At 42.3% G+C, this 18,516-nt stretch overlaps 1 long non-coding RNA gene across 2 annotated transcripts in view; it reads right to left on the reverse strand.

The window, feature by feature from the left end:
* Nucleotides 1-18,516, reverse strand: part of LOC136147537 (uncharacterized) — a 512,485-nt gene that overhangs the window by 388,611 nt on the left and 105,358 nt on the right. For both annotated transcript variants that reach the window (XR_010659211.1, XR_010659210.1), the window contains exon 2: nucleotides 1,944-2,219. This is a non-coding gene — a long non-coding RNA (uncharacterized lncRNA). The remainder of the gene's footprint in view (nucleotides 1-1,943; nucleotides 2,220-18,516) is intronic.

Raw genomic sequence — 18,516 nt, forward strand, 5'->3', positions numbered from 1 at the left:
TGGGTTCTCAGAATCTGGAATGTCCAGTGCTAAAAGCAGGAACTGTGTGTGTCCTCAGTCCTGTCTGACTCTTTGCAACCTCACGGACTGCAGCCTGCCAGGCTCCTCTGTCCATGGAACTTTCCAGGAAAGAATACTGGAGTAGGTTGTCATTTCCTCCTCCAAGGGATCTTCTCGACCCAAGGATCAAACCCAGGTCTCCTGCATTGCAGGCAGATTCTTTACTGTCTAAGGCATCAGGGAAGCCTTATTACCATATAAACCTGGACAAATAGCATTCTTTCTGGGCCTAAATCTCCCCACCTGTTAATGGGGATATGCATTAGTCAGAGTCCTCCAGGGAAAGAGAACCAACATGATGTTTGTATGTACAGAGAGAAAGAATTGACTTGAAGGGATTTGCTCATGTGATTGTGGAACCCAGCAAGACCAAGGTGTGAAGGGTGGACCCACAGCTTTGAGACCCAGGGAGAGACAATGTCGTAATGGGCTTCTATGTCCAAAAGCCCTCTGCTGGCAAAATTCCCTCTTGTGTGAGAGATGTAAGTCTTTCGTTCTACTCAGACCTTCAACTGATTGTATCATTTAGCTCCTTCACTTTATAAAGGGTCATCTTCTTTACTCAAAGTTCACCAATTGAAATATAACCTCATCCAAAACACCCTCACAGAAACATCAGAATAATGTTTAACCAAATCTCTGGGCACTGATGGCCAATAAATGTGACACAGAAAATGAACCATCACAGGATATAATCATGCCTGTTTCACGGGGCTGTTTTTGAGGACTGAGTCAATTCATATAAACAACTTGAAAGTAGGTGGTCAATTAAAATCAAAGGTGTATTAATAAACTCTCCAAGTTCCTCCTCTGTGTCAGATGCTGTAGGTGTTGAGGATGAAGAAAATCCATTCTCTGCCCCTGAGGAATTGAGTCTGATAAGGACTCAGATGGGTAAGTAAACAACACAATGGAATATGTCCCTTAAAAGAATTCTGTACATGGTTCTGGAGAAAGATACAGGAAGAATCAGCCAGATTTGCCTAGAGGAGTCAGAGATGGCTTCACAGTGTAGGTTAAGCAAGAGAGGGTAACCGCTAGAGCCAGCTCAGGACTGGTTAACAGCAACTGCATACAGGATTGGAGGAGTCCCACTGCTCCGCCCCGAGCCCCAGAAGCCTCTGAAAGAGACCAAATTCTGCACCGTCTCCTGATATAGGGGAGTGGGGCTGAAATGCTGCGAGTCCTTGTGTTGTCTTCTATCCAGAACTCGAGGAATTATAACCCCAGAAGATGTTCTCATAGACGCTCATCAAATCAGCGCACAGGTGGACATGTGTTGCATTTCACAACAGAAGCAGCTGCAAACACCAAAACACCAGGGGCTGGGATTTTTTTTTTTTCCCTAAGAGGACAGAATTGTGTGCAGAGTCTGAATCCAGTCTGTCTATGCTCTAAAGGGTCAGTTCTTTTGGTCCCACCCTGGCTCAGCTGTTTCCAACAGGAGCCCAACTCTGGGACACTCTACAATGGCCAACTCCTCTCCTCCACCCCTCTCAGTACCTCTGAGCTCCAGCAAGTTAGGAACACGACAGTCCTCACCCCTCCAATGAGCAGAAAAGTGTAGCATAGTCTAAGGAGCATGAAATCTCCAGTCAGGAAGCCCTGGAGAGTGAATCTCAAATTTGTCAATGACTTGCCATGTGATTGTGCAAGGTCGTCATCTTAGTAAAAGAAGAACTTCAATTCCGATAACTATTGGTGTGTAACAAACCACCTCACACCCAGTGATATAAAGCCACCATTTGATAATGCTCACAGATTTTGAAGGTCAATAATTTGGAAAGGACAAAGCAGGTCACCTGGTCTCTCTCTGTGATGTCTCACCTAGGACAGACCTGACAGCTAAGAAACTAGAAACATTGGAACGTTCATGTACTTACAGATCTGATGTCTGGACGGGGAGAACTTGAAATGCAGGGCCCCTGTCAAGCCAGCAGGGGTCTCTTGCAGCACTGAGGATTCAGGAGAGTTGGACTTCTAGGGTGACTCAGGGCTCCAAAGGTGAGTGTCTTTATCAATGAGAGAGAAGTGTATCACCCTGGAAGTCATGCTCTGTCACTTTTGATGTCTTCTCTGGGCTGTAATTGAGCCATAAGTCTGCCCAGCTTCAAGACAGGGAATGTGTATTCAGCTCCTGATGGAGGGATGGCCAAGTTCTAGAAAATATGAGAAGGGAAATACCACGTCAGCCATCATTGGAAAACAAGATCTCCCACGTTCCCTTACAGAACTGTCCTGAAGATGAAGTAAGATATCACATGTGGAAGTTTATTAACCTGCTCCCTGCTCCTGAAATCTGGCTGAAGTGCCAAGTGATCAGTGGTGATAATGGAGAGGAGTCCTTCTGAGGGCTCCCAATGTCATGCCTCTTCCCCCCTCCTAATTCAGAGCATCCTAAGATATTTCAGCAAGTCTGATACTGAATCAGTCCTGCAACACCTTTGCTTGCACGTAATCATACTCATAATCAGAGTAATAAATTCATAATAGCAAGGAATGGCTACCCACTCCAGTATTCTTGCCTGGAGAATTCCAAGGACAGAGAAGCCTGGCAGGCTAGAGTCCATGGGGTCGCAAAACACATGACTTAGAGACTAAAATCAACACTAAAACTCACTGAGCATGATCGTCCAACATCATACAGACCCAGCAGACATATTCTAACAAAATCCAGAAACTGGATCTCTGGTTCCTCTGCCTTTTCCAAATCCAGCTTGAACATCTGGAAGTTCATGGTTCACATACTGTTGAAGCCTGGTTTGGAGGATTTTGAGCATTACTTTGCTAGAGTGTGAGATGAGTGTCATTATGTGGTAGCTTGAACATTCTTTGGCATTGCCTTTCTTTAGGATTCTAGTGAAAGATTGACCTTTTCCAGTCCTGTGGTCACTGTTGAGTTTTCCAAATTTGCTGGCATATTGAGTGCAGCACTTTCACAGCATCATCTTTTAGGATTTGAAATAGCTCAACTGGAATTCCATCACCTCCAGACTAGCTTTGCTCCTAGTGATGCTTCCTAAGGCCCACTTGACTTCGCATTCCAGGATGTCTGGCTCTAGGTGGGTGATCACAGCATCATGGTTATCTGGGTCATGAAGATCTTTTATGTGTAGTTATTCTATGTATTCTTGCCACCTTGTCTGAAATCTTCTGCCTCTGTTAGGTCCATGCCATTTCTGTCCTTTATTGTCCCCATCTTCGCATGAAATGTCCCCTTGGTATCTCTAATTTTCTTGAAGAGATTTCTAGTTTTTCCTATTCTATTGTTTTCCTCTATTTCTTTTCTTTGATCACTGAGGAAGGTTTTTTTATCTCTCCTTCCTATTCTTTGGAACGCTGCATAAAAATGCATATATCTTTCCTTTTCTCCTTTTCCTTTTGCTTCTCTTCCTTTTTTGTCATGATTTAGTGACTGAATAAGAACAAGAACAACAGGTCAAAGTTCAAATTCATTTAGTAGCTTCCTAATGGGATGATTTGGGACAGCTTACTTATCTGAGCCTCACTGGCTCAACTCTTCACCAGCACGAAGCTGTGAGGATGAAACCCAGAGAGCTGTGTTTTAACACAGTGAACCTTCTCTATGTCTTGAGGTCCTTCCCCTCATCCTTCCCACTGTAGCTGAGGTCACAGGTAAGCAGGGCAACATGAATCAAAGCTCCATAAAAGGTATAAAGACCTCCTGGGCAATTGGTGGAGCTGGGATATTACGCTTTGGTTTCTGTTTTCCAAAACTTGAAAAGATCCTACAGGGAGCAGCTGGAGGTAAGGAAGAAAAGCATGGGCAAGTTCTGGGCTAAGATCAAGGCAGGTGAGCCACGGCCTGGTAGCCTACTGACTCGCACATGACTTCTGCAGGCATATATTTGCCTTAGAGGAAAAGACCACGTAGGGGGATGGTGACTGGCTGGCACCTGAGGGTAGAGTTCCCCTGAGGGACACCGGGCATCTGCCTTCCAGCCTAGGTCCACAGACCGGTGTTGGAGCTTTGTGCAAAGGGATGTAGGCAGAAGCTGATGGAATCCTATGAATTAGGGAAAAAGGACGCATGAGCGCCACCACGCAGGCATTCTCTCACTGACTGGACATGACCTACAAAATACAACAAGCCTCTGCCACTCACAACCAGATGCCATGTGACTCTCGCGTCTTGGGGGCACCAGGGGAGGTGCCAGTCTTCAGGTGGACATGAAACCTGATGTCGGGTCAGCCCCCATGGACATCCGAGAGAGCAGGAGGCCTGCTGGCAGAGTGGACTCAGCACAGTGCAGTGCTGGACACACTTCGGGTTACTCGAGGAATGCTTCCCAGGGTGCAGAGGGCCAGTGAAGCAGGATTTTTATTGTTTCAGCCCCATGTGATTGCCCCAAATAGATGACAGATCCCTTGACCACAGAGGGACAAATAGAGAAAGGGCCAGGTAGGCCCAGGCACCCCCTCTCCAGTCCTCACCCCCAGCACACACAGAGATGCATATATATGGCTAGTCTGCAGCCTAGAGACGTGTGAAAGGTGGTCTCCATATGCTGGTTTCCAAGTCTCCTGAAGCCAACAGGCCATGGTCACCAAGGGCTACTAACACCAGCCTCCTTAATTCTGGAAAGGCAGAAATCTCTAGACTACTTGTTTTGAAAAAGTTCGGTTGCCTCAAATAGGTCAAGGGTGGTGTATGAAAGGCATTGAAAGGCATTGAAAGAAACGATTTCTTTCTTCCCTTTTAATGAAATTTTTGAGTGCTTTTTAAATTCTTTTTGGAAAAATAATGTATGCTTATTATAAATAATTGAGAAGAACAGAAATTGCATAATAAAATAAATAAAACATGATCCTAAATCCCAGAAAATGACAATACTTTGATGTGCATCCTTCCATGCATATATTGTACAAATGATGTCATATTCATGTTGTTGTCTGCTCTTTTTTAAAATCCCGCTCACCAGTATGAAAGGTTATTTTCCCATGTTGTAAACACATATTCACATCATACTTAATGAACTGTTATTATTCTACTTTATATACACATACTGTAATTTGTTTAATCAAACCTATTCTTAAGAAGCATTTCATTAGCCTTATAAAATTTTCAAAATTATGGACAAAGTTGAGATGAACATCCTGGGCAAACTTCTTCAGCTCTCATTTGGTTATTAGAAAATAAGCACAATAAATAATTTTTTACAAAAATAAAGAATTTTTGTTGATACATTTGACCCTGTGGCACAGTATGTGGGATCTTATTTCCCAGACCAGGTATTGAACCCATGGCCCCTGCATTGGAAAGCTGATTCTTAACCACTGGACCTCCAAGGAAGTCCCAGGTGTTTTATTATATTACACTTCCGAGAGTAGGATTGCTGGGGTCAAAGGGGAGGGACATCATTTGGGCCTTTGATATGGGTGAGAGTGGTTTCAGTCTGCCCTAAGGAACTTCAAAAGGGGCACCTTGAAGACCCCTGCAGGGAACCGAAGCAGCAGAGTCCCAGGCCCTCCCCCACCTTCCAACCACAGAAGCTCCCTTTATATCAATTTTATAGATTGAGCTCCATGTAAGATGTTCCATGAAGAAATAGTTTCTCGGTTTAAAAACTATATTTATAAAGTTTGAAAAGCACAAAGTCCGATGATTGCAACTTGGCGACACAAATTGGCTGACTAAATCCAAGCTCGCCTCAATCTTTGTGTCCTTGAACTGGTTTGACGCTGATTTTCCGGTGACTCCGGGAAATGATGGTCTTAATTACCATAATAATGATGATGATTTTCATTGAGGTAAGAGGCCCAAATTGGGCTATCTTTAATCAAGAGCTGAGGAAATGCCTATGAGGCACAAACCGGAGGAACTTCTGAGAATACGACTGGAAATTCCAAGTTTCCTAACCAACCACCTGATAGCATCTAGCTCATATCCGGCAGGGTCAAGGTAAGGGTAAGGGGTGGTCACTGCCTCTCTCTCCCCCTCTCCCTCCTTCCTCTCCTTTCCTTCTATCCCTTCCCCCATTCTTACACCAGCAAACCCCAGTGCATACAGAAAGCAGTGGCTGGTTCCTCAGGCAAATGATCAGCCTCGTTGAGGGTCTACCCACCACCCGACCTCTAGGCAACTCCAAGGCATTTCCAAGATGAAGCCTGAGCTTCTTACCAGCCTGGCCAGCTCTGGCTGTGGGACCCCAGCTAGATCATCCATGTCCCTAGAAGGGAAGGTTTTCAGATCTTTAGTCAAAGCGAGTGAGCAGAAGTTCTGCCTAACTAGTCAATTTTCCTAATGAGCTATTAGAAGCTGTTTTTGCGCTGAACACTCTGCCCTCATTATAACCGTGCTTCCCAGAAGCAAAGCTCTCTCGGCCCATTGTAATGAGCAGAACGCCGGAGTGAAACACAGTTTTAATGAGTTACAGCATGGATGTAAAGCGGAACAACTTGCATCTGAGAGCGCCTCAAAGTAAGGCTAGGGCCAGTGGGTGCATTTATAGCAGTGGAATGAACCATATGGAGGTGACATCTCTCACCAGCCAAACTGAAGAAACCGAACAAGCTTCATCAGAAACTGCACCTTGATTGACAGGTGCCCTCTCAGAACAAGAGAACAAAAATGTGTGGTGACCTTGAGAAATAGATTAAATAGCTCCAAGTCACAGACAAGGCAGTGTTATGTTACTTTACATGTGTGCGTGCTAAGTTGCTTCAGTAGTTTCTGACTCTTAGCAACCCTGTGGACTGGAGCCCACCAGGCTCCTCAGTCCATGGGATTCTCCAGGCAAGAATACTAGAGTGGGTTACCGTGCATTCCTCCAGGAGATCTTCCTAACACAAGAATCAAACCTGTCTTGTGCTCTACCGGTGGATTCCTTATCGTTGAGCCCCTGGGGAAGCCCATTATGTCATTTTTCAATAAACAGTATTGAAACTGTGTAAGTCAGATTGGGACTCGGATCCATGCAGCTGGGACTCCAATGGGGCCAAAACCCACAGTCTTTTAACTGAGATCACACCCCTGGTTTCAGGACTTAGTTAAGCTCAGGTTATGGATGTCTCATCACAGAAATAATTCAGTGAGAGACAAAGCAACAGGTAAGAAGTGGATTTATTTAGAGAGAAACACATTCCATAGACAGAGGATGGGCTGTTTCAGAAGGGAGGAGGCCTTGAAATACAGCATGGTTAGTTTTTATGGGCTGGATAATTTCATAGGCTAATGAAAGAGAGGATTGTTGTGTGTGTGTGTGTGTGTGTGTGTGTGTGTGTGTGTGTGTGTGCTCATTTGTGTCTGACTCTTTGCAACTTCATGGACTGTAGCCCGTCAGGCTCCTCTGTCCATGGGATTTCCCAAGCAAGAATACTGGGGTGGGTTGCCATGTCCTTCTCCAGGGGATCTTTCTGATCATGGGATCAAACCTGCATCTCTTACATCTCCTGCATTGGCAGGCAGGTTCTTTACCACTAGCGCCACTTAGGATGCCGAAATGGAAGGATTATCCCAACTATTTTAGAGAAGCGACAGGAATTGGGCCACCGTCCACCTTTTGATCTTTGATGATCAGCCTCAGAACTGTCCCTGGGTCTATGGGTGGTCATTTATCATATGCTGGTGTCTTACAATGAGCATATACTAAGGCTCAAGGGACTTCCCAGGTGGTGCTAGTGGTAAAGAACCTGCCTTTCAATGCAGGAGACATAAGAGATGCACAGGGCAACCTGCTCCAGTATTCTTGCCTGGGTAATTGACAGAGGAGCCTGGCAGGCTACAGTCCATAGGACTGTAAAGAGTCAGACAACTGAAGTGACTTACTACCCATGCACCCAAGGTCTAGTGGAAGTCAACTCGTCTGCCATCTTGGACCTGTTTGGTTCTGTTAGTTTATGTTGTGTCCTCAGGCTGTGTCATTCTTTTAAAGTTGTGCCCTGCCCCCTTCCCCCCTGTTTTAAGAGCCAAGAAAGAAGGACTTCATTAGCAGGGCATAGCAAGTATGAATGAAGTTCAGAGGGAGACAGGAGAGACCAGTGTGCTGGATCTAACTTATACCAGTCAGGGAGAGCTGATTGCTAAGTGTTTAACATTTTGAAAAGCCGTCGCTGAATATCAGTTATTATTAACATTTAAATGATATAAACTGATAATTAAATATACTTTTTGTATGAGATAAAACTCACATTTTATGGAAAGACAAATTTAAACAAAAAAGTTTCTCTGCCCTTTGGCCTTCTCTCTCCCAGTACCATGCATTGTATATCTGCTTTATGCGTGGACCAGACCTCCTCCATCAAAGAAATACCTGCTCAATCATAAAGAGCAACAGTCTCCCAGCATCAACAAGACAATTCTCTAAAGATAACATTCCTTCTTGATAAGGGGTCACATAGCTCTTAGATCTGAATTGTGTAAACTGTCAATAATACATTACTTAACGTACAGCCCATACCTAGGCATGGTGATGCTAGTGGTAAAGAATCCACCTGTCACTGCAGAAGTAAGAGACACAGGTTTGATCCCTGAATTGGGAAGACCCCCTGGAGAAGGGCATGGCTACCCACTCCAGTATTCTTGCCTGAATAATCCCATGGACAGAGGAGCCTGGTGAGGCTAAAGTCCATGGGGTTGCAAAGAGACAGACACAACTAAGCTACTGAGCATGCACGCACCTCTGTCTCAAAATACTTATATAACTGTGCCTTGAGTTCTAAAGGCAGAACAGTCCTTACAGCTTTCTGAGATGCTCTTCTGGGGTTATAATCCTCAAATGAGTGAAAATTTTCATTCCTTTCCTAGATCAATTAATTTTTCATTCACATATGATACACAAAGATACTACTCAAAATTCCTAATTATTTTATTATACTTCACACTAACTGTTCCCTTTAGTTTGTTCATGTCTATTGTATTTAATGATGTCATGTTGGTAACTTAAAACTGAGAAGGATGAGAGTATTACCAATATGAAAATCAGCAAATACTGCACATCAGGGCATGGTTTATTATTCTGTAGATTGTCTATGTAGAAAGCTATAGAAAATTATGAAAACAATGCTAATAATGCAAATTACACTTAAAAGTGCATCCTTAGCCATTACTGTGTGAGTATGGCACAGAAATTTTAAAGAAACACTCTTCCATTATGTGAAAACTATCAAATCAGCAGAGAAGTCAGTCATGTCATTGATGAATGAGTCAAGTTCCCACACGTGTCTTTGTTGTCTCATTTTCAATTTACTCATTGACATAAACAAAAGTTATCTATCAGCATTCGTTATAGAGCTACACTCATTTATTAATCGAAACTACAGGTTGGGGATAGAAATAAGAGTTCATAAAAAATAAAAATAATCATTTCGTAAGAATCAGTTGGCCATATAGAAATTTCAATGAAGAGTTGTGTACAAATTGCTCTTATTTGTATACTATGTATTAGGTATCCTTTATATAAACAAAAGTTATAATAAATTCATGAAATGTACATACATACATACACTCAAATATCTTATACATATATATGTGATCATTAATTATTTTAGGCCATGTGGCTGTTAAACATTTGACAGGACACCACTGAAGGGATCACACCATCTCCAAGGTCTGTAAGCATTAAGCATCTTCAGTATGGTGGAGTAGGGGAATTATCAAGAAAAGTCCAGAGATCCATCGAGAAAGCAAGAGTTCCAGTAAAACATCTACTTATGCTTTATTGACTACACCAAAGCCTTTAACTGTGTGGATCACAACAAAATGTGGAAAATTCTTAAAAAGATGGGAATACCAGACCACCTTACCTGCCTCCTGAGAAATCTATATGCAGGTCAAGAAGCAACAGTTAGAACTGGACATGAACAACAGACTGGTTCCAAATTGGGAAAGGAGTATGTCAAGGCTGTATATTTTCACCCTGCTTATTTAACTTACATGCAGAATACATCACGAGAAATGCCAGGTTGGATGAAGCACAAAGTGGAATCAAGAATGCTGGGAGAAATATCAATAACTTCAGACTGCAGATGACATCACCCTTATGGCAGAAAGCAAAGAAAAATTAAAGAGTCTCTTGATGAAAGTGAAAGGGGAGAGTGAAAAACTTGGCTTAAAATTCAACATTCGGAAAACTAAGATCATGGCATCTGGTCCCATCACTTCATGGCAAATAGATGGGGAAACAATAGAAACAGTGAGAGACTTTATTGTTTTGGGCTCCAAAATCACTGCAGATCCTGACTGCAGCCATGAAATTAAAAGACACTTACCCCTTGGAAGAAAAGCTATGACCAATCTAGACAGCATATTAAAAAGCAGAGAAATTACTTGGAAGAGAAAGGTCCATCTAGTCAAAGCTGTGGTTTTTTCAGTAGTCATGTATGGATGTGTGAGTTGGACTATAAAGAAAGCCGAGTGCCAAAGAAATGATGCTTTTGAACTGTGGTGTTGGAGAAGACTCTTGAGAGTCCCTTAGACTGCAAGGAGATCAAATCAATCCATCCTAAAGGAAATCAGTCCTGAATGTTCATTGGAAGGACTGTTGCTAAAGCTGAAATTCCAATACTTTGGCCACTTGATACAAAGAACGGATTCATTGGAAAAGACCCTGATGCAAGGAAAGGTTGAAGGCAGGAGGAGAAGGGGACAACAAAGGATGAGATGGTTGGATAGCAGCACCGACCTGATGGACATGAGTTTGAGCAAGCTCCGGGAGTTGGTGAAGGACAGGGAAGCCTGGCATGCTACAGTCCATGGGGTTACAAAGAGTCAGACACGACTGAGTGACTGAACTGACTGAAACCATGCCAGACTCTTTTGGGACCTCATGGATCATAGCCCACCAGGCTCCTCTGTCCATGGGGTTTCCCAGGCAAGAATACCGGAGTGAGTAGCCATTCCCTTCTCCAGGAGATCTTCCCAACCCAAGGATTGAACCCACATCTCCTGCATCTCATGCACTGGCGGGTGGATTCTTTACCACTGAACCACCAGGTTAGAATTCATCAAAAGGAAGGTCTAATATCTCTGCCTGGAGACTCTGCAACTCACATATCCCAGTCCAACTCCTCAGGAAAAGCCTTTCCTAACTAAATGCAATGGCACTCAATCAATTCTCTCTTGCCTGAATACCTCTGGTTATCAATCAGCTTGGTGAGTTCCCTGGAGACATTTCATCTCAACCAGCCTTGAACTATCACTCCAATAATTTATAATTATTTTTCTTTCCAAGAACTTACATAGCATCTCTCCCCAAAGACAGAGGCCCCTCCTGGGCTCGGCTATAGCTTGTTTATCTTCATATCTCATATCAGCACCCAACATGATCCCCAAGGTGTGTTTGTCACTTTCATTTAATTTTCTGGATATAAATTGAAAAATATCCAGAATGGATTAATCATTAGAGGCTCTTACTTTTTCTATTATAGAATATATTCATCTTACTATAAAATGAGCCTAAAAGAAGCTATCTCTGGAAATTTCTTTTTACAGTGTTTGACTGGGATGTACAACCACCATGCCTATCTACTGACAATAGAGCAGAATAAAATGATACATATAGATTATAATTTATAGCTTACACAAATTATACAAATTAAGCCATTATTTTTCTATTTTAGTGATCTTTTATTATATATTTTAGTATTTAACATTTTTAGTATGCATTTATAGTTAGTGTTTTACTATTAGAGTATACACATAGTATTCAGTACTTTTATTTTCTATTTTAGCAATTATGAGTACTTTATTTACTATTATTATTTTTATAACCAATAACAGCAATATCTGAACAAGCAGTGTTTCTCCTTTTGGATTCTGTCCCATATCTTCTATCACTTTTTAGAAACCAAATCATGATAAACTATAATGGAAAATGATATGAAAAAGAATATGTATGTATAACTGAATCACTTCACTGCAGAGCAGAAATGAATACAACACTGTAAATCAACTATATTTCAATAAAAATTTTAAAAAGAAACCAAGCCAGTTCTCATCTTCTACTGGAGCATGTACATTCTCTTGCATCACTAAAAAATAAATGCTCTGAGTAGACTGTATTGATATTTTAGTAAATGACCAACCTAAACATATTAAAGAATTGGAACTACTTAATGCCCATCTAATGTGAACACACAAGTTGTTTTCCACTTATTGGACATCTGTTGCTGTGATGAGCATCTGTAAAATGGGAATAAGACAGCACATCATATGTCTGTACAACTTTTTTTACATACAAAAATAATTTTATTGTTTGAGTTTTTCTTTTTTGTTGTTTTTTAAATTGAAAGATAATTGCTTTACAATGTTTTAGTGCCTTGCCATACAATAACTTGAATCAGCCATAATTCAATATAATTGAATATATATATATATCCCCTCCCTCTTGTGCCTCCTTCCCCATAAACTGAACACATTCTATTGGCATAGCTCTAGAGGCAAGAGTGAATTGGTAAAATATTTTCCCCGCTATTTGGCAACCCTGCCAACCCACTCCTGCCATATTCAAATTCATTCAGGGTTTATGATTGTAACAGGGATGGGGCCACCTATTCAATCCATTCAAACTTTCCATCCAACCTTTTGTGACACTAGCATTGGCCCCAAGGTATGCACGCACTTTTGTTGCCCATTGCCCTATGACCAGGCAGCTTAATTGCTCAGAAGATGCTGATAACAATAAGGTCCAATGCCCCCAATTCAGGCCTTCTCCTTTCTCCCAATACCACCTAGATGGCCTCAGCTTTTTCTTCCACATCACCCCATGGTTGGCAAACTTTTCACCCCACCTTGTATTCACTGTCTTTATTATCAAACAGTACAGTGGAGTAGAAATATTGGCATATTTGTCATTAGGCAGAAAGGTTCTCATCCCAGCTCTTCCATTAACATTAGCAGTGTCCCAGGAATAATTTCTTGATCTCTGGGTCTTAGTTTCTTTGCTGAAACTGAAGGGCTTGTGTAAGGAGAAAGTGGGGTCATAAACTTAGCTCTAAGGAGCATTTCTGGCCATAGGAGTAATCTCTCCTCTCTACTCCCATACAAAGTGGTGACTGACACCGAAAAGGCTAAAGACACTTTGGCCTCACCTACAAATTCATGTAGATTCTGTTTAGTATTGTGACCCAGTTTTCCCTTATGGAAAATTGGCCCTGAGTCATATGTTCTATGGTTAATTATTGAGCTTGACATTGTTCCCAACATGCTAATTATGTCACTTCCCCATCATACTCTCCTACTTCATCTAAGTCCAGAGCTCCAAGGCCTACCTAAGTGCAACCCAGTTTGGAGTCCCTAGATTAGTAACCTGTCACATCCTGAAATGTACCTTTGAAGAATAGACTCCTGTCTTACTCAGGTGTTTCTCTTCTTCCCCAGGCTTTATAAACTTCCCTTGAAAATCTCAGCTTGGCAGTTGGATTTATATATATATATATATATATATATTTTTTTTTTTTTTTTTTTCCCCTGTGCTGGGTCTTCGCTGCTTGCAGGTCTTTTCCCTTTTTGCAGCGAGCAGGGGCTACTCTCTGCTTCTCGCTGCTGTAGCTTCCCTTGTTGCACACACAGACACTAGGCGCTCGGGCTTCAGCAGTTGTGGCTCCTGGGCTCTAGAGCACAAGCTTGGCAGTTGTGGCTCACAGGCTTGGTTGCTCCATGGTATGTGTAATCTTCCTGGACTAGGGATCAAACACGTGCCCCCTGCATTGGCAGGCAGATTCTTTACCACTGAATCACCAGGGAAGTCCAAGGCTACAGTTCTTGCTCCTGTGGGTGCATCACTGACTCTCAACCTGTGATGACCCTATTTCTCCTTTCACTGGGAAGAGAATACCCTGCTAGGACAAAGGAAAGAGAGCCCAACAGAAAATAAATGACAAAGAGACTATTTTTAGGCTGTTCTTCTTAACATTTCTCATGTGTTTCACGATGATTCATGCTTTAGCCCTTCAGTTGCTCCTGCAAACAATTCCCGTGTTTTAATATACAATCATCTCTGTAGGATTTTTCCCTTGCTTGTTTTTCAAGTGGATCTATTTGATTAGAGCTAAGAGAGGCTCATTGGAAAAAGCCCACGTGCTTCTCTGGCCCTGCTCTGCTCCCCTACTCACACACATACACTGCTTTCACTAAATATTTTGTAAATAAATAGATTGATCCACTTGATGTAATTCTAATGATTCATATTGTAGAGTAAATCTAAAACCAATAGCAATGGAGATCATAAGAATGGGAGTGTATTTTAAAAGGCTGATTATTTTTTAACAGTTTCTACTTACTCTTCACACCTAGTTATGCTTTTCAGTCATAATCAAAAACTTTAGTGCAGAGAGGGGATAAGCCCTTAAGAGTCTGTTGTCATGTCCACACCTCCCCAGGTCTGGGCTTACATCACCCTCCCTCACTAGCTGCACCAGATGACAGGAAATATTGAGAATCCACTTTAGAAAAAACATAAGCAGAGGAGAGAGCTACATGATTCTCCCACACCATATTTTAATTTTTGAAATATGAAATAGAGCTTACAGGAAATAGTGCAGAAAGGGAGGCTAGTCCATGAAGAGGGCTGGTTGACAAGACCACTGAGGTCCCACCTGTAGACTGAGATGGACTTGCTGGTGGTGAGTCCTTTATATCCCCTCTATTCCATAGTTCCTACATTCACTCAAAAGCACCATACTTTACACACCTGTTAACTCTTATCGCTGGCCATTGGAATATGCTCAAACTGTGCGATGGGCAAGATAAAAGCTCTGGGGAGCAGCCCATAACCACTGATGGACTGCTTCCTTCACCCCTGGGTGAGCCAAGTCTGAGGCCTAATCCAGCCCGTCTCCCCACTGGAACTAAGCCTCAGGCGCTCAGTGCTGTATTCTATTCACCAACTCCCTCTGGCTTTCAGCCTCACCTCTGCTAGTAGTGTCTCCTCGTGCTTAGTCATTTAATCATGTCTGATTCTTTGCAACTCCATGGACAGTAGCCCACCATGTTCCTCTGTCTATGGGATTCTGTAGGCAAGAATACTGGAGTGGGTTGCCTCGCCCTTGAGGAGATCTTCCCGACTCAGGGGTCGAACCTGGATCACCTACATTTCAGGCAGATTCTTTACCATCTGAGCCACCATGGAAGTCCCTATCAGTGTCCTCTGGGATCACATAATAAATCAATAATTCAAACCTCAAACCTCAGGATCTCCTTGTGGAGAAATTCAGTCTAAGATGATCATTTTTCCAGAATCGTCTCACTCTTTCTGGTGCAGCACCTTCCCACACTGGCCTAACCCCTTTGGCCCCATCATAGGAGTCACCCTGGAGAGGTCATTTCCTCTGTGGAAGCTATGCCCTGAGCCTAGAGGGCAATATCATCACATGGTCCAGACTGGTCCCCACTCTCGCCTCCTCCCCAAAGGACTGCGCTTCACCTCACTACTGCCAAGAACCACAGGGGTTGATAAGTGACATGGTTGTGCTTCATTATGTGTGTGTTGGGAAGGAGATGATGCTATTGTCTTAACCAGAAGGATGATTCTCTTGGAAGGGATTTTAAACAAAGTTTTAAGTTAATGGAAGAGGTACTGAAGGATCAGGAAGCTTTGTGGAATCCTTCAAGCTATTCAAGTAGTCAGACATGTATCAAACTCAATCCTAACAGAAGCTGTGGGCTTTTGAAGGAATGTCTATAATGCTTTGTTTGCTTATTTGTTGTTTTGCTCCAAATTCAAAGTTTATCCCTCAGTGTTTATCCTCATGTTGTTTCACACACACACTTTCCTCCTTGTTGTTGTTATTCAGGTGCTAAGTCATAGCTGACTCTTTGCAACCCCGTGGCCTGTAGCACGCCAGGCTTCCCTGCCCTTTACTATCTCCTGAAGTTTGCTCAAACTCAAGTCCATTGAGTCCATGATACCCTTCAACCTTCTCCTCTTGCCTTCAAACTTTTGCAGCATCCAGGTCTTTTCCAGTGAGTCAGCTCTTCATATCAGGTGGCCAAAAGTATTGGAGCTTCAGCTTCAGCATCAGTCCTTCTAACGAATATTCAAGGTTGATTTCCTTTAGGGCTGACTCGTTTGATCTCTTTGCTATCCAAGGGACTCTCAAGAGTCTTCTCCAGCATCACAATTCAAAAGCATCAATTCTTCAGTGCCCAGCCTTCTTTATGATCCAACCCTCTCAACTGTACATAACTACTGGAAAAGTCATAGTTTTGACTGTATGGACCTTTGTTGACAAAGCGATGTTTCTGATTTTTACTACATTGCCTAGGTTTGTCATAGCTTTCCTTCCAAGGAGTGCCTTTTAATTTAATTTTAATTTAATCTTCTTCCTTAGCCCAAGCCAGTATGAGTTTCCCTTTCCTATGTTCCTATAATACTTTGTTTTCCCCTTACCTGGAGATAATAGTTTGACAATAGTTATAATAACAGTAACTAGCAGCTGATTTCTATTGAGGACTTATGATATACCAAATACTAAACTAAGCCCCCTACGAATGCTAGTTGATTGAATCCCCATAGTAACTTCATTGAGCAAGTCCTGTAAGTATTCTGGGCTTCCCAGGTAGTGCTAGCAGTGAAGAATCTGCCTGTCAGGGCAGGAGACATGAGAAACACAGGTTTGATCACTGGGTCGGAAAGATACCCTGGAGTAGGAAATGGCAACCCCCTCCAGTATTCTTGCCTGGAAAACCCCATGGGCATAGGAGCCTGGTAGACTACAATCCATGGGGTTGCAAAGAATAGGACATGATGAAGCAATTTAGCATAGCATAGTCAGTATCCTATGACATGTTGATTCCCTAATGACCCCATTCCCTACCTGCATCCTCACCTTTCACCTGTCTAGCACTTCACCTTCCCACTGAGGATGGAGCTTCATCTCCCTACTTGGCTGTGAGCTCATATATGCAGTCAGTTGTGACCCATGAAACACCAGCAAGTAGGATTCAAAGAGGTCTTTGAAAAAGGATTTTTGGGTTTCTACTCACTCTCTGGCTCCTCTGCCATGTGCCTGAGCCATGGTTGGAGAAGAACTGACTTTTCACATCAGTCAGTCCCAGCTGAGAGCACCCTAGATAAGCCCACAGCCAGCAGACCCTGAGAAGGTAAATAAACCCAGAGAAGAACTGAATAATTGTCTGGCCACGTCTAACCTAAATTCCTGAAAGGCAAACTCATGATTATGATAAATGCTTCTTGTTTTAAACCCTGTTTAGGGTGGTTAGTTATATAGCCTTACTTTGGCAATGGAGAACTGATACATAGCCTCATTTTAGATAGATAAGAGACTTGGAGCAGTTGAGTTAAATGACAATGATCAAAACACCAGTTGGACTTGAAAGATGGCTCTCTAAACCTGATCCATATAACTTTCTAGCTTTTAACTATAGAGTTGAGGACAAAGATAGTCAATTAATGATATCTATTTCCTAATTATCCACAGTTTCTGACCATAGAAGAGATTCAACCAATGTATGCTGAATTAGGTTAAGTTCAATGAAAAGAAATTGTAGGTTTCATTTTAGAAATAAAAGATAAGCATGCTAAGTGAAATAAAAATGCAGTCATGACTTCATCTTTCCCTTTACTGAGGGACAAAAGTGTCATATAGCAGCATCTTTCAAATGCACTGACCTAGGAAATATTTTTAGGCAAAATAATGTGGTCTTTGATATTTGCTTCAAACTTTTCCAAGAAAAAAAAAAAAAAAAAAAACAGATTGACCAAAAAAATCCTGATAATTGCTGCTAGGTACACGAAAGTTCTCGGTATGAGTCTCTCTAAAATTTTTCCAAACAAAATGTTTAAAAGGAAAAACGCATTTACAAAGGACACTGGTTTTCAGTCTTGCCCAAGGCACTAAATTGGGCAAGCTTCTTTCCCCTTTCAAGCTTCTATTTACCTTCTGATAAAGCAAGAATAAGATGAGTTTCCTAAACTTTCCCTCAAAGCACATGGTTTTTAAAAAATGCAGTTTAAGTCTGGCTCCTCTCCCCATTCAGGGCTTGAAAAACACACTAGGACCCTTCAACCCTTGGAAAGAAGCCATCCATGAAGGTTTGCGTCAATGCGTTGGAGTGGAATGTGTCTGCCACGCCAGTGAATGACCTCTGGATGTTTTTCTTTCACTCTCTTTCACTTGTTATTCTCTGCATGTGTTCTGGGGAGACTTGCACTTTAGAGGTTCAGCAATATCAAGACTCCACTACTTTATCAAGTTTATCAAGTACTAGAATATCTTGTCAACAGCATAGAATTATAAAATCTGTCCCAGCACACTGTAGAGAAGTTGTTTGGGACCACGTGTTGATTCATACTTATCATCTGATTTAAATTCCTTGACTGGCACTCACTTGGGGATTCAACAGGGGGTGTGCAAGCTTGTCATCACTACTGTGCTATTATGAAGGACAGCTAAGGCCACAGGGCTACCAGTGACAAGTGTACCTCCTGGCAGGGCCTGCATCTCACCATGTAAGTCACTCTTTACCACTGACCT

Source organism: Muntiacus reevesi, chromosome 15, assembly GCF_963930625.1.
Source record: "Muntiacus reevesi chromosome 15, mMunRee1.1, whole genome shotgun sequence".
Classification (NCBI taxonomy): domain Eukaryota; kingdom Metazoa; phylum Chordata; class Mammalia; order Artiodactyla; family Cervidae; genus Muntiacus; species Muntiacus reevesi.